General features: G+C 30.7%; 1 pseudogene; it reads left to right on the top strand.

The window, feature by feature from the left end:
- On the top strand, positions 1 to 11139 carry LOC139425562 (DEAD-box helicase Dbp80-like; annotated as a pseudogene).
- Positions 11140 to 11801: the final 662 nt, after the last annotated feature.

Here is an 11801-nt window from a genome sequence, read left to right as displayed (position 1 = left end):
TTCATTTTCAAGATAGGACAGAGTTATGACGTTGATTGAGCTGTCTTGCAACAAAGTTCTGGTAAGAATTTTATTTTCTCGTTCTATAAATTAAGATTTTTCCACTCGTTTTGACCAAAAATAAAATGTACCAAAATTAAAAACTGAAACCGAAAATTGAACATTTAAATTTTGCCTCCAAATGTCTAACACAGAAAGCTACCACGATAGACACCCTAACATTTAAAGTGGGAATCAAAACTGCTTTTTGATAATTTTTAATAAATCTAAGTAATCTTTTAATCGGAATTTCGAATTTCACGATGAAATCTATGTTTATAAAAGAAATTGTTCGCCCCTAAACTTTTATCTGGCCATCCTCTCAAAAAAGTAATGATAGTGTCATATATAGCAAGTTTTTAACTTACAAACAAATCTTATCTTAAAATATAAGCAAAATGTAGAAAATTTTAAAACCACCAAAATTTTCGTTAGCCTACCAACTATAAATTAATAGTCAAAACAGATTTTAATTAATCTTTCTCAAAATTTTTCCACTTAAATTTGCCTTTGAATGCACCTCTTCGTTTTAAAATCATTTAAAATAAAATCCGCAATAAAAAAATTGCCAAAAAGTAAAGAAAATAATATGAAGTAAGATACAAAAAATTAATTTTTTTTTAAATTTGAAAGGTAGAAATTTTTATCTTATTACTGAATTTTTAGTTGAACTCTGGTAAATAAAATATAACAAGTACCGAAATCATTTACAATGAGCGAAAAAATTCGCTTGACAGACACATATTTTTTAAACACGAATTTTTTAAAAACAATTTACCAATTACTTTCCGTGTATAAATATTAATGTTGAAAAACTTTGTAGCATAACTACAATTAATCAATTCCAATTCATTAGTATAAAAACAAGTTAACTCGATTCTATCTTGAACCTCGTTTTGATAGTTATTGGTTGACATTGTCGTTAAAGTAGTCCTGGCATTGGCGACCTCCAGACATGAACTGATTACCCTTATCTTGACAGCAGCGCCCACTTCTATTTGAAAATTCCACTTCGAACAGCACGTCTACCTCTTACAGAAACGCTCACTTCGATTTTTAATACCTCTAGTTTGATGGATGGAAGACAGTGAACACTTGACTTTCGATTTGTGATTGCGATATTATCCTCCTCGCGCTGTTGCTGCTCAGTCTCGATCACACAACGGGGCGCTGTACAGACAGCCAAATGCAACAGAAGAGCAGTCACGCACACAACCGTGATCATAATACAGCTCTTGCAATCAGCGCTTAAAATCTAGTGATCGTAATACAGCGCTCTCTGCCTCTCATAAAAATAGCAATGAATTATATTGTGACATCCATTCATCGAATTCTATGACAAATAAAATTTTGGTAGGGAAGTATTGCAGCGTAGCTACCACTACAATTATTCAATACCTATTAACTAGTATATAACAATGCATCCCACCTTTTTTATCACCAGGGTCACAACGTTTTATCACAACGTTTGATAATTTTACCACGGCCTGCTGAAGTAGGAAGCGAACGTTGTGTGTTATACTGTAGATGGTTTTGATTAAATAATTTTAATTTAATTGTTTTTAAACATGCCTTCAAAACAAAATACAGCTAAATTTGCGATATGGGTGTGGCTTAGAGGACTGACCTTAGTTTTGAGGGTAACGCGGATGTCCATTTTTGTGATTTAGCAAATGAAATTTTTTCCTGACATAACAGATCGCTGTCATTGGCTGCAATTTGTCGTTTTCAAGTTTAAAAATTTGCTTAAGATTGTTTTTTCAATAAAACTTTTATAGGTGGGATAGGTAGCAAAACATTTTGGTGGGAAAACGTAAGCTAATGATCTCCTACAATGGACTAATTTTTGAATTCAAAGCTTAATTTCCAGGTCAGAAATCTGCTGTACTTGTAAAACTGTTTAGCTCTTAGAATTGAGGGACTTATGAAAATAGAAATTTTTTAATGGGTTAATGCATGGTTAAAAAATACGTGCCACAATTGGCACGCAGATGTACACTGGATAATGTTAATAAATGAAATAAAAATATTCAACAATTTTTCTTCGTGATTCCTGTTTATTAATGCGTGTTACTTACCCAGGGTACGTAGCGTTTATAAAAAGTCCTTAATGGTGCTTATTTTTGATTTGCGTCTTTTAAAAGCCCTTAAAAGTGCTTCGGGGTTTGTAAAGAATGCTTAATTCTCATTATTTCTAAAAGAGATTTTTTTCTTTGCCGTGTTTATTGACGTTCTAAATTACAAAAAATGCATGGTTTTCACATTTTTCTTATTTATCAGAAGCTAGTTATTTTATCATGATTATGTAAAGTTTTTGAAAAGGTTTTTGGAATTTTATTGATTTTATGTTCATAGATTAAGAATTTTAAACGATACAAAAGCTAATTTTCATTACTGCACAGATCCTAATTATGATTTTTTTTAAGAAAGTTATTAAAAATATCATTTCAGTGATAAAAAAAATAATAAAAAAGTGCTTATTTTTGGTTGAAAAATCTGGCTACGCACCCTGTTACATGTTGCTATAACGTGATGAACATAGTTAAAAACTCACATCATTCATCGCTGATTGGTGAATATTTCAAACATTTTTTATACGTTTTAAACCTTAGCTTCACACACAACACATCAAAATGGTGAAAATTTAAAACGAAACGTCATCAGTATGAAGTTGTCACGTTCGTCAACAGCCGACAACGTCATCAAAAGGTGCCTCGAGTTAACATCCAGTCAAAGAATTAAAGACTTAAACAAACTCAGAAAAAGACAAATTAAGAAAATAACATATAAAATAATAATAAGTCTAAGTGAAAAAGTGCTAAAAGCAGCAAAAACCAAATTTTTCTTCATTAAACAATTTAAAAAGTTAGAAGCAAAAATCAAGAATTTCTAAATTCGAATTGTTCTTATATAATTTTCTAGAAGATTAAATTTCGAGAAGAATTTCTAAAGATATGTATGTCAGAAAAAACAGAGCTTCATCAGGAGACACACTCTGCCAGAGCACTGGAGCCCTTCTGTAGTCAGCGGTTAAATCAAAAACTGTCTGTGCACCGAGGCCCCATAATAGATAAACTAAATAAGAAAAAGCAATCAAAAACTGAAATGAAAATGCAAGGAAAGTTTAATCGTTTTGTTATTAAATTTTTTTTTAAATTTTCCAAGTGTTTATTAAGACAAAACAATTGATCAGGTATAGCTTATTAACTCTCAGTAGACCCTTCATGTAGTCAATCTGCAGGACTCTTTGTTAACCCACGGGACGGGTCATGTGCTGAAAAAAATCCGCAATCTAACTGTTCATATGAATAAAAATTAAGCCTTAAGAGAAAAAAATTAATGCATAATAAAATATAAGGAAATATTAAAAACTAACTATTACGGGAACAGGACCAGAATCTCCATTAAAATTCAATAAAATCCAGATAAACATTAATTTATATATTAATTTCCAAACGAGATTGTGCAATTGCAGCTTATCCAGAAATGTCTTAATAGAAAGTCTAATTAGTTTTAGTTCATAAAAGTTAACATCCAGCATTGTAGCCTTAGGAAAGTTTCTTTTTCCCCTAACAAATATAAATGATAAAAACACAATTGTTTCATTATCAGCATTTATATAAAATAAATAAAACAGTCTTACGCACCATAATGTATTAATGAATATAGATATTTATGATTACAGATGTAACCCTTAGTATTAAATTCCGAAAAAAATGTTAAAATGGTTTTCATAAGATCAGCTAACAGAATCTTAGCTTTTTTTTAAATTCATTTATTTCTAATTTTGCGAAACGTATTGACTCATTCCTGCCTGGCGTCTTCTTGAAAGACGGTTAAAAAATAAAAAGAGTTTTCGTTGTTTGAATTTATTTTGCCAAAGTAGTTCTATCGACAACAATATATTACATGTAGGGCCAGGATAACCTGGTTAGAAGAGCAATGCGCCCATGTACCAGAAGTCGTGGGTTCGATCTCCACTGGCTGAAGACTCCTCGTGTAGTAACAGTTGGGCTGAAAAGTTCGTAGGTTAACATAGAGAAAAAAATTTTGATAAAATTTCATTTTATTATTCAATATAGTTTCCTTCAAGGGCGATACAACGATTATAGCGGTCATATAATTTTTCGATACCATTTTTATAGTACTATTTGTTCTTAGTCTCAAAATAGGCCTTAGTTTCGGTGATTACTTCTTCATCGGCTCTAAATTTCTTTCCAGCGAGCATTCTCTTGAGGTCTGAGAACAGGAAAAAGTCGCTGGGGACCAGATCTGGAGAATACGTGGGATGCGGAAGTAATTCGAATACCAATTCATAGAATTTTGCCATCGTTTTCATTGACTTGTGACACGATGCGTTGTCTTGATGAAACAGCACTTTCTTCTTCAAATGGGGCCGTTTCTCTGCGATTTCGTAGCTCAAACGCTCCAATAACGCTATGTAATAGTCGCTGTTGAAGGTTTTTCCCCTTTCAAGATAGTCAATGAATATTATACCATGAGCATCCCAAAATACTTATGTCATAACTTTGCCAGCTGACTGTTGCGTCTTTCCACGCTTTGGAGTTGGTTCTTCTCGTGCAGTTCATTCGGCTGACGGTCGATTGGACACCGGTGTGAAATTATGGAGCCGTATTTCACCCATTGTCACATATCGACGCATAAATTCGGGTTTATTACGATTAAACAGCTTCAAACACAGCCTAGAATCAACAATTCGTTGCTGTTTTTGGTCAGTTGTGAGCTCGTGCGGCACCCACTTCGCCTAGAGCTCTCGCAGACCCAAATATTCATTCACGATATGTCCAACACGTTCTCTTGATATCTTTAGAGTCTCAGATATTTTGATCAGCTTCATTTTACGGTAATCTAAAATTATTTTGCGGACTTTTTTGATGTTTTCGTCGGTAACAGCCTCTTTGGAGCGTCCACTGTGTGCATCGTCGTCGGTGCTCATTTCTCCTCATTTAAACTTCGCAAACCACTTCTCAATGGTTGATTTTTCTAGTACAGAGTCCGAATAATGTTTCTCGAGCCAAGCCTAGGCTTCAAGAGAATTTTTTTTCGCTGAAAAGCAATGCATTATAAGCACACGAAATTCCTTTTTATCCATTGTTTTTAAACTAACAAAAGTTGCTTCACTAAAAATACTATATCTCACAAACTAATAGTCCGACAGCAGTCAAATTTATGCACGCGTCTTTCGAAGGTTAGAACTAACTAAAAATCATATGTATTTAATAATAGTATCCCCATCTATGTGTCAGCCTGCGAACTTTTCAGCCCAACTGCTAAATGGTGACTGATGCTCTATAAATCTGTCGAGTCACAAAGTCCTCCATGTTCTCATAGCAAATCATACCTCTGGGCATATATGGCAGTACTTTTACTTTCGTTACTTGTACCGTCGGTACAAGTAAAAAGTACGTACTTTTACTTGTACTTCGTTACTTTTTAAATTTAGTACTTTTACTTGTACTTTCGTTACTTTTTTAGGGNCAATCATGTTACACGTTTGATGAAATACTTGGGAGTCCGAATGTTCGTCTACTGAGTTGGGTTCGGTGAGATTATTGCTCTCTTCTGTGCAACTCTGCTGCATTTTGCAAGATATTCTCAATTTCAGGCTTCATTTTACACCATTTAATATCGAACCGAAAAATCTCTTGATCATTTTATTATAGCTTAATAGCAAGAAAAGAGTTCTTTTTCAGAAACTAAATTTTTATTTCATCATTATCATGTAAAGTCTTTGAAAATTATTTTGCGGATTGTTAATGTATAAAAATATTTTTTGAGTGCTTAAAAAGTACTTAAAAGGTTCTTATTTTTTGTTGAAGGATTTGGCTACGCACCCAGCATCAGCTCGGTCTAGCTATGTATATATACACATAGCTGGACAATCCGTGAAAAACTGCTAAAGCAGTTAGAAGGATTGGAGAGCGATAACGATCATAAGGTCGTAGTAACTTCTAACCAAGTAACTTCTTCTCTGTTCTTCTTTTACAAGGCGCAAGAAAATAAGGCGAAAGTAAGGTTAGAAGATAAGGCGTAACTTCTTGTTAATGTATAAAATGCTAAAAAATATTTTTGATCTCTTAAAAAGTACATAAAAGGTGATAATTTTTTGTTGAAAGATTTGGCTACGCACCCTGATTAAAGGTTACATTATTTATTTTATGCCTATTATAGAGATAGAGAATTTTAAAATTCTTGAAAAAAAGTCTTTGATATTAAAATAAAAAATTAATAGAACACTACTTTTTACTGTTATTCTTTTTGTGTTTTTACTATAATTAGTTTATAGTAAGGGTGCAGTATATCTTTTTTGCGTGAAGGGTCATTTGCACAGCAGATTGACCAATAAGAGTCAGATTTAGCGCATGACCAAGTATTTAGACGAACATTTTTATATAAAATTAGTGCTCTAAGCACTGATTTTTTTAACAGTTATCTTAGAATTTTGTTTGAGTGAAATTAAAATACTTTTAACTGCTAGATTTCATTTCAAATTAAAGAATTCAAAACTAATTATTTTTAAAAAAATATTCCTTTATCAAAAAAAAGTACAGATTATTCGAAGTAACTAAATTCCATGGGATGTTTTTCCTTTTTTTTTACATAACAAAAAAATTTAATATAAATTTTAACATTAAAAATCTTTACTGTTTATAAAATTAAATTTCAAATGAATATGTTAGTAAGCAAAAGTAAATGCATGTTAAATTCTTTAATTTATCTAGGATAGTTTTTAGGGCTTAAAATTATTAATTTTGAAACAAAATCATTGTAGTGCAAAATAAGTTTCAGCATTTAGTGGAAAACATACTTCAATTTTAAAATATTTTTATTAAGTAAATTATAAGAGGTTTTGAATAGCTTAAATATTTTTAAAGAAATTTCTAAGCTACAAAAAAATGAAACAGAATCTATTTTTGTGAGTTGTAATAGTATTATGTTAAAATGTTAGGATTTTTGAAACCACAAGGGAAAACAGGCAATAACCACAAGGAATGTGTAAAGGGGAATATGAAGTATTAAATTAAAATTTTAAACAGTTTGATTGCAATGTAGTTTATATAACAGCATTCTTCAAAGATTTCTTCAATTAATTTTTTAAAAGAAAGTTTTTTTGTCGTTTAAAACATATTTTTTTGTTTAAAACATGTTTTTTTCACTTTATATAATTTTTTTTTTCTTTTATCTTAGAATTGAACATAATTTTATGTCATATATATTCTTTATTTTTCTTAAAATAAAAAAGAACCTTATTTAAATTCACATTTGCTTTTAGAATATTGTTGCAAGCATTACAATCCTTGCAACACTCAAACGATTCCTTATATCACAATGTACAAAACCAAATGTTGAGAGCATATGTTCTTATTCTACATTTCATTTTATTTTTAGCTTAAACATATTTTTTCTTTTGACTTAAACAATATCCGATTAGTTTCTGGAATTCAAAAAAGGAAAATTAAATTTTAAAAAAATAATTTTCAATTTTTTTTTGTAAAAAGTATGTTTGAAATAAATTTTTTATTCTTTATTTTAAACATATTTTAACAAAGTTTCTTTAAACGTAACGACCCTGCCACAAAAACTCTAGTTTCTTTCAATGTTTTACATATACACTTATAGTCAAACTTAACTTTATAATTATATAACTTTTTTTAGATTAATATATAATTTGATTATGTTATTTTATTACCCTCTAAATCACTCATAGAACAATTGCTAATAGCATACTAATATTCATAAGCAAATTTGATGAGTACTAAACACAACTCTTAGATAATATTCTAAAATTATTTATCAATAGATATTTTTAATAATACATATTTCATTTTTACGTGCCTAATCCTAAAAATAAGATGTGGCGTAATTCATGAAGAACTTTTAACTTTAAATACTTTTAACAAATAAATGAAATTTTATTTTCACATCAATAATTAATTTTACGAAATTAAAAATTACTTAAGTTCTAGTATATAGTGTTAAAGTTAAGTTTAACAATATTGTAGAGTATTAATGGATAAAACTACACATATTATAGATAAATACTATCATCACTTAGCCCCTTCCAAATTTTGGTTAATTTTTATTTAATTTACTATTGTTATAATTGTATGAAAAGTAAGTACGCATTTTATTGTTTAGTAATGTTAGTTTTTTATTTCCCAGATAATTTTTACTATCTTTAAGGAGGGGTTTCCTAACCCTCTTGAACTAGGAAGTCTTTATTAAAAAAATTATATCTATAATTTTGAAAAGAAAAAAAGCGTTATAACCTATTTTAGTCTGAACAGCTAGACATCAAGTATAAGATAATATCCAAACAACTTCCATAATTACAGCGAAAATTCTGAAGCCCATTCATGAAAGCAATGAAGATCACACCAGTTTTCTAAATAGGAATCGTCTGCAAACTCAGTTACTTCGTTCTAAAGTACTCATTTAAAAGTTATGTCTTTAAATCAGATTTTCACAATTCGAGATTTTTGATTTTGCGCATAAGATTTCTCTCGACTTCTAATAAATCAATCAACTTGGTATTTAGAATCAGTATAGCATGTCGCTTAAAAAAATAATTTTTATTTATTAAAAAAATACTTCTTATTTTTCAATTTTTTTAAAGCCAGTATGGTTTTTGAAGGATATTTTACTCTCTAATGTAAGTTATTTCAATTCATTAACATGATTTTTATGACTTTTATCGTACGCGCAAAATGCCAATTTTTATTTCATTTTTTTCTTCAACTTTTAAGTCAAAGGAAAATTTAATTATAAAAGTTCTTTGTGATAGATATGTAACGAAATTATGTAATAACATCAATTGAATTATAAAATAAGAATTTATCCTGCTGTAAGTAAAGAAACTTTATGTTTTTCGTTTAGATGTTTAAGAACTTTTATTAGAATTTTACCATTGAAATCTATACAGTCTCATTACTTTAAACAGAAAATGAAATCCTGAACTTCAGAAATAAAAATTATTAATGATCAAAAAAATTTTCAATTTCACAATTTTAAAGTTATTATTCAAAATATTAAATGTAAATTTTTGTAATGTAAATTTAAAATGTAAATTTTTAATACTATAAGAAAATATCTGAATATTATATTTTTGAGTAGAAATAATTTAGCAGTGTAAAGTTTGACAGCTATTAGCTGAAAAATGTCGAGCATTCAACTCATTTCTTACAGAAAGTAAAAACAGCAAAGTTTTCATATCCTTTAGTTGTGATTTTCGAGATCTGTGTGCAGCGTAACGTCATGAGGTAGGAAATCGTAGCTTCAGCTTTGAGTAAAGAATGAACCAGGACTTCTCTATCGTCTCTTGATTTATAGGGTTTAAAGAATAGTCCGCCCTTCTGAAAGTACTCAGTGAGAACACTGATGTATTTGATTACTTTTAAATTTATTTTTTCATCATATGCACTGTTCTCAGCAGTAAAATTGCTTTTCACAAAGTTAAATTGCGTCCTTTTATAACAATTTGCAATTGAAAAAGATCCCTCCTTTTCATGTGTACTGCTATTTAAGCATAAGCTAATGGTGAGAAAGAAAAAAAAAGTTTTTCGGATATAATTTTAAAAGAAATATTTTTTAATTTTTGTTAATATTACCGTGATATATTGGGTAAGAGAAATTACAGTCATTTTTATTCAAAATTTAATTAAAGACTGTATAGACTGATTTTTGTCTGACAAGTTAACGATTATGAATATCAAATAGCATATAAAGTACGAGTTACTATATATATAACAGAAAATATTGTTGTTTAAATTTAACAACTATTTTATTTAAGTAATTTTTGCAATTACTTTATTTTTCTTATAAGGGATTTTTTTTCAAATTTTAGATATGACAGATAAAGTGACAGACTTGCGTCAGCTTTTAGATTATTTCAGACTTTCTTCTAAGCCTGTTTTAAGACCATGGGAAGTAGGCAGCTCTCCACTATCTCGATTACCATCTCTAGAGAAGTCTACAGACACAAAACAGCATGAGATTAGGAAGCCTATTTTCGATACACCTTCTCTAACAGACGCAAACAAAAACGATGTTAAAGTCGATGCAAATACTACCGAATGATGATGAGGAAATTTGTTTGTCGGCGGCTGAAATATCCATTACGAGAAAGATTCTAAGGACCCAACTATTGGTTTCCTCCCCATTGAGTTGAAGTTTTGCTAAAAAACGGTGACTCTTCACGGTATTCGGTGGAATCTTTAGAACAGCTCCATTTTCCAGAAAATATGTGAAAAGTAACATGCGATGGTCTTTAGCTCCTTCCAAGAGTCAAGAAACAACTCTTCCAACTTTGCTAGCAGATCCTCCAGTCAACATAATCGCGCAATCGCAGAGTGTCACTGGTTAAACGACAGCTTTCGTTTTGTCTAGTTAAGCAAGAAAGCATCCGGATTTGCAACCAGGTTTTGATATTAGCACCTTATGAGTTAGCCCTGCAGATTAGCGAGGTGGTGAAAAAAATGGCACATTTTTGCTAAGGGATTGAATTCCGAATGGCTGTTATAGGAACTTGTCAAGAGGTTCCAAGATGATGGAGCATTTTGTGATAGGAACGCCTGGAAAAGTGTTTCATTGGACTGGGGGAAAGCGATTTTTTGATTTGGAAAATTTGGAGAATCTGTGAATTTTCGTTTTGGATGAAGCTGATGTTATGACTTCGAATCAGGGACATAGTGATCAATGCTTGAGAGAAGCAGAGAGATGTAGAGGCTTGAAAATGTCAAGCAATTCTATGTTATGTGTTACATCAAAGAAGGCGGATATTCCACATTGTCGAATATCTATGGTTCCATATCGATCGGTCAGGCCATTATATTTTGCCGAACAAGAAGACCTGCAGCTTAGTTTGGAGAATGACTGACTGCTGATGGACATTCCGTTGGTTATTTATCCGGAGAATTAGAGCTCAATCAAAGACTGGATGCCCTACTCGCTTTAAAGAAGAGAAAGAGAAGGCACGTGATCTTTATTTTTTTAAATTCAATTTCTACTATTAGTTCACACTCTCCCTGTATCTTATTTAAATTTTCAATCGTTAATAAAAAGTTTCCTGCATTCTCATGAGCAATTAGGTTGTATTTTGCGAGAGATTCTCAATTTCAGGATTCATTTTCCGCCATTTGAAATCTGAGAAATCTCTTTAATTTTTGCGAATCACGAGGACCAGCTAAACGTAGCCAATTTTTTTCACAAAATGCATAAGAAAATTTCTATTCCCTCGTTAATTTCATTGTGGTGAAGCACCTTCGACACTAGCAAGCTGATGATGATCTTCTCGTGATTTTCTATTTATAGAACAGTGCCGTAGTCCTTTAACTTAACTTGAGGATCATTCACTAGTTAAGTTATTTCATGCGGGATAAAGACTTCCTAAACTATTGTTGTGATTTAGAACATCCGATGATAAATTTTAAAAAGCAAGGAACCTCTTTTAGAATATAGATTTTGCTACGACTTTAAACAATTTGGCTGGCCTTAGGAAGACCTGGAAAGTTTTGTAACAGCCACTTAATCTCTCAAAAACACATAAAATTTATAAAAAAAACACGTTTCGCTTTTATACACCTTCTAAATTGCATGAAATAAAAAAAATAGTAACTGAGATTTTAAAAGTAAAAATATTAAATTTAGAAGTAGTGACAGTTTTTTTTATAAGAGTCTCTTCTTTGGAGATCCTGTCCAAAATTGAGACTAAACTACTTTCGCTTTCACGAACGCTTTATTTT

The sequence above is a fragment of the Parasteatoda tepidariorum genome, chromosome 5 (genome assembly GCF_043381705.1).
Source record: "Parasteatoda tepidariorum isolate YZ-2023 chromosome 5, CAS_Ptep_4.0, whole genome shotgun sequence".
NCBI lineage: Eukaryota > Metazoa > Arthropoda > Arachnida > Araneae > Theridiidae > Parasteatoda > Parasteatoda tepidariorum.
This window is presented reverse-complemented; position numbering and strand designations above follow the sequence as displayed.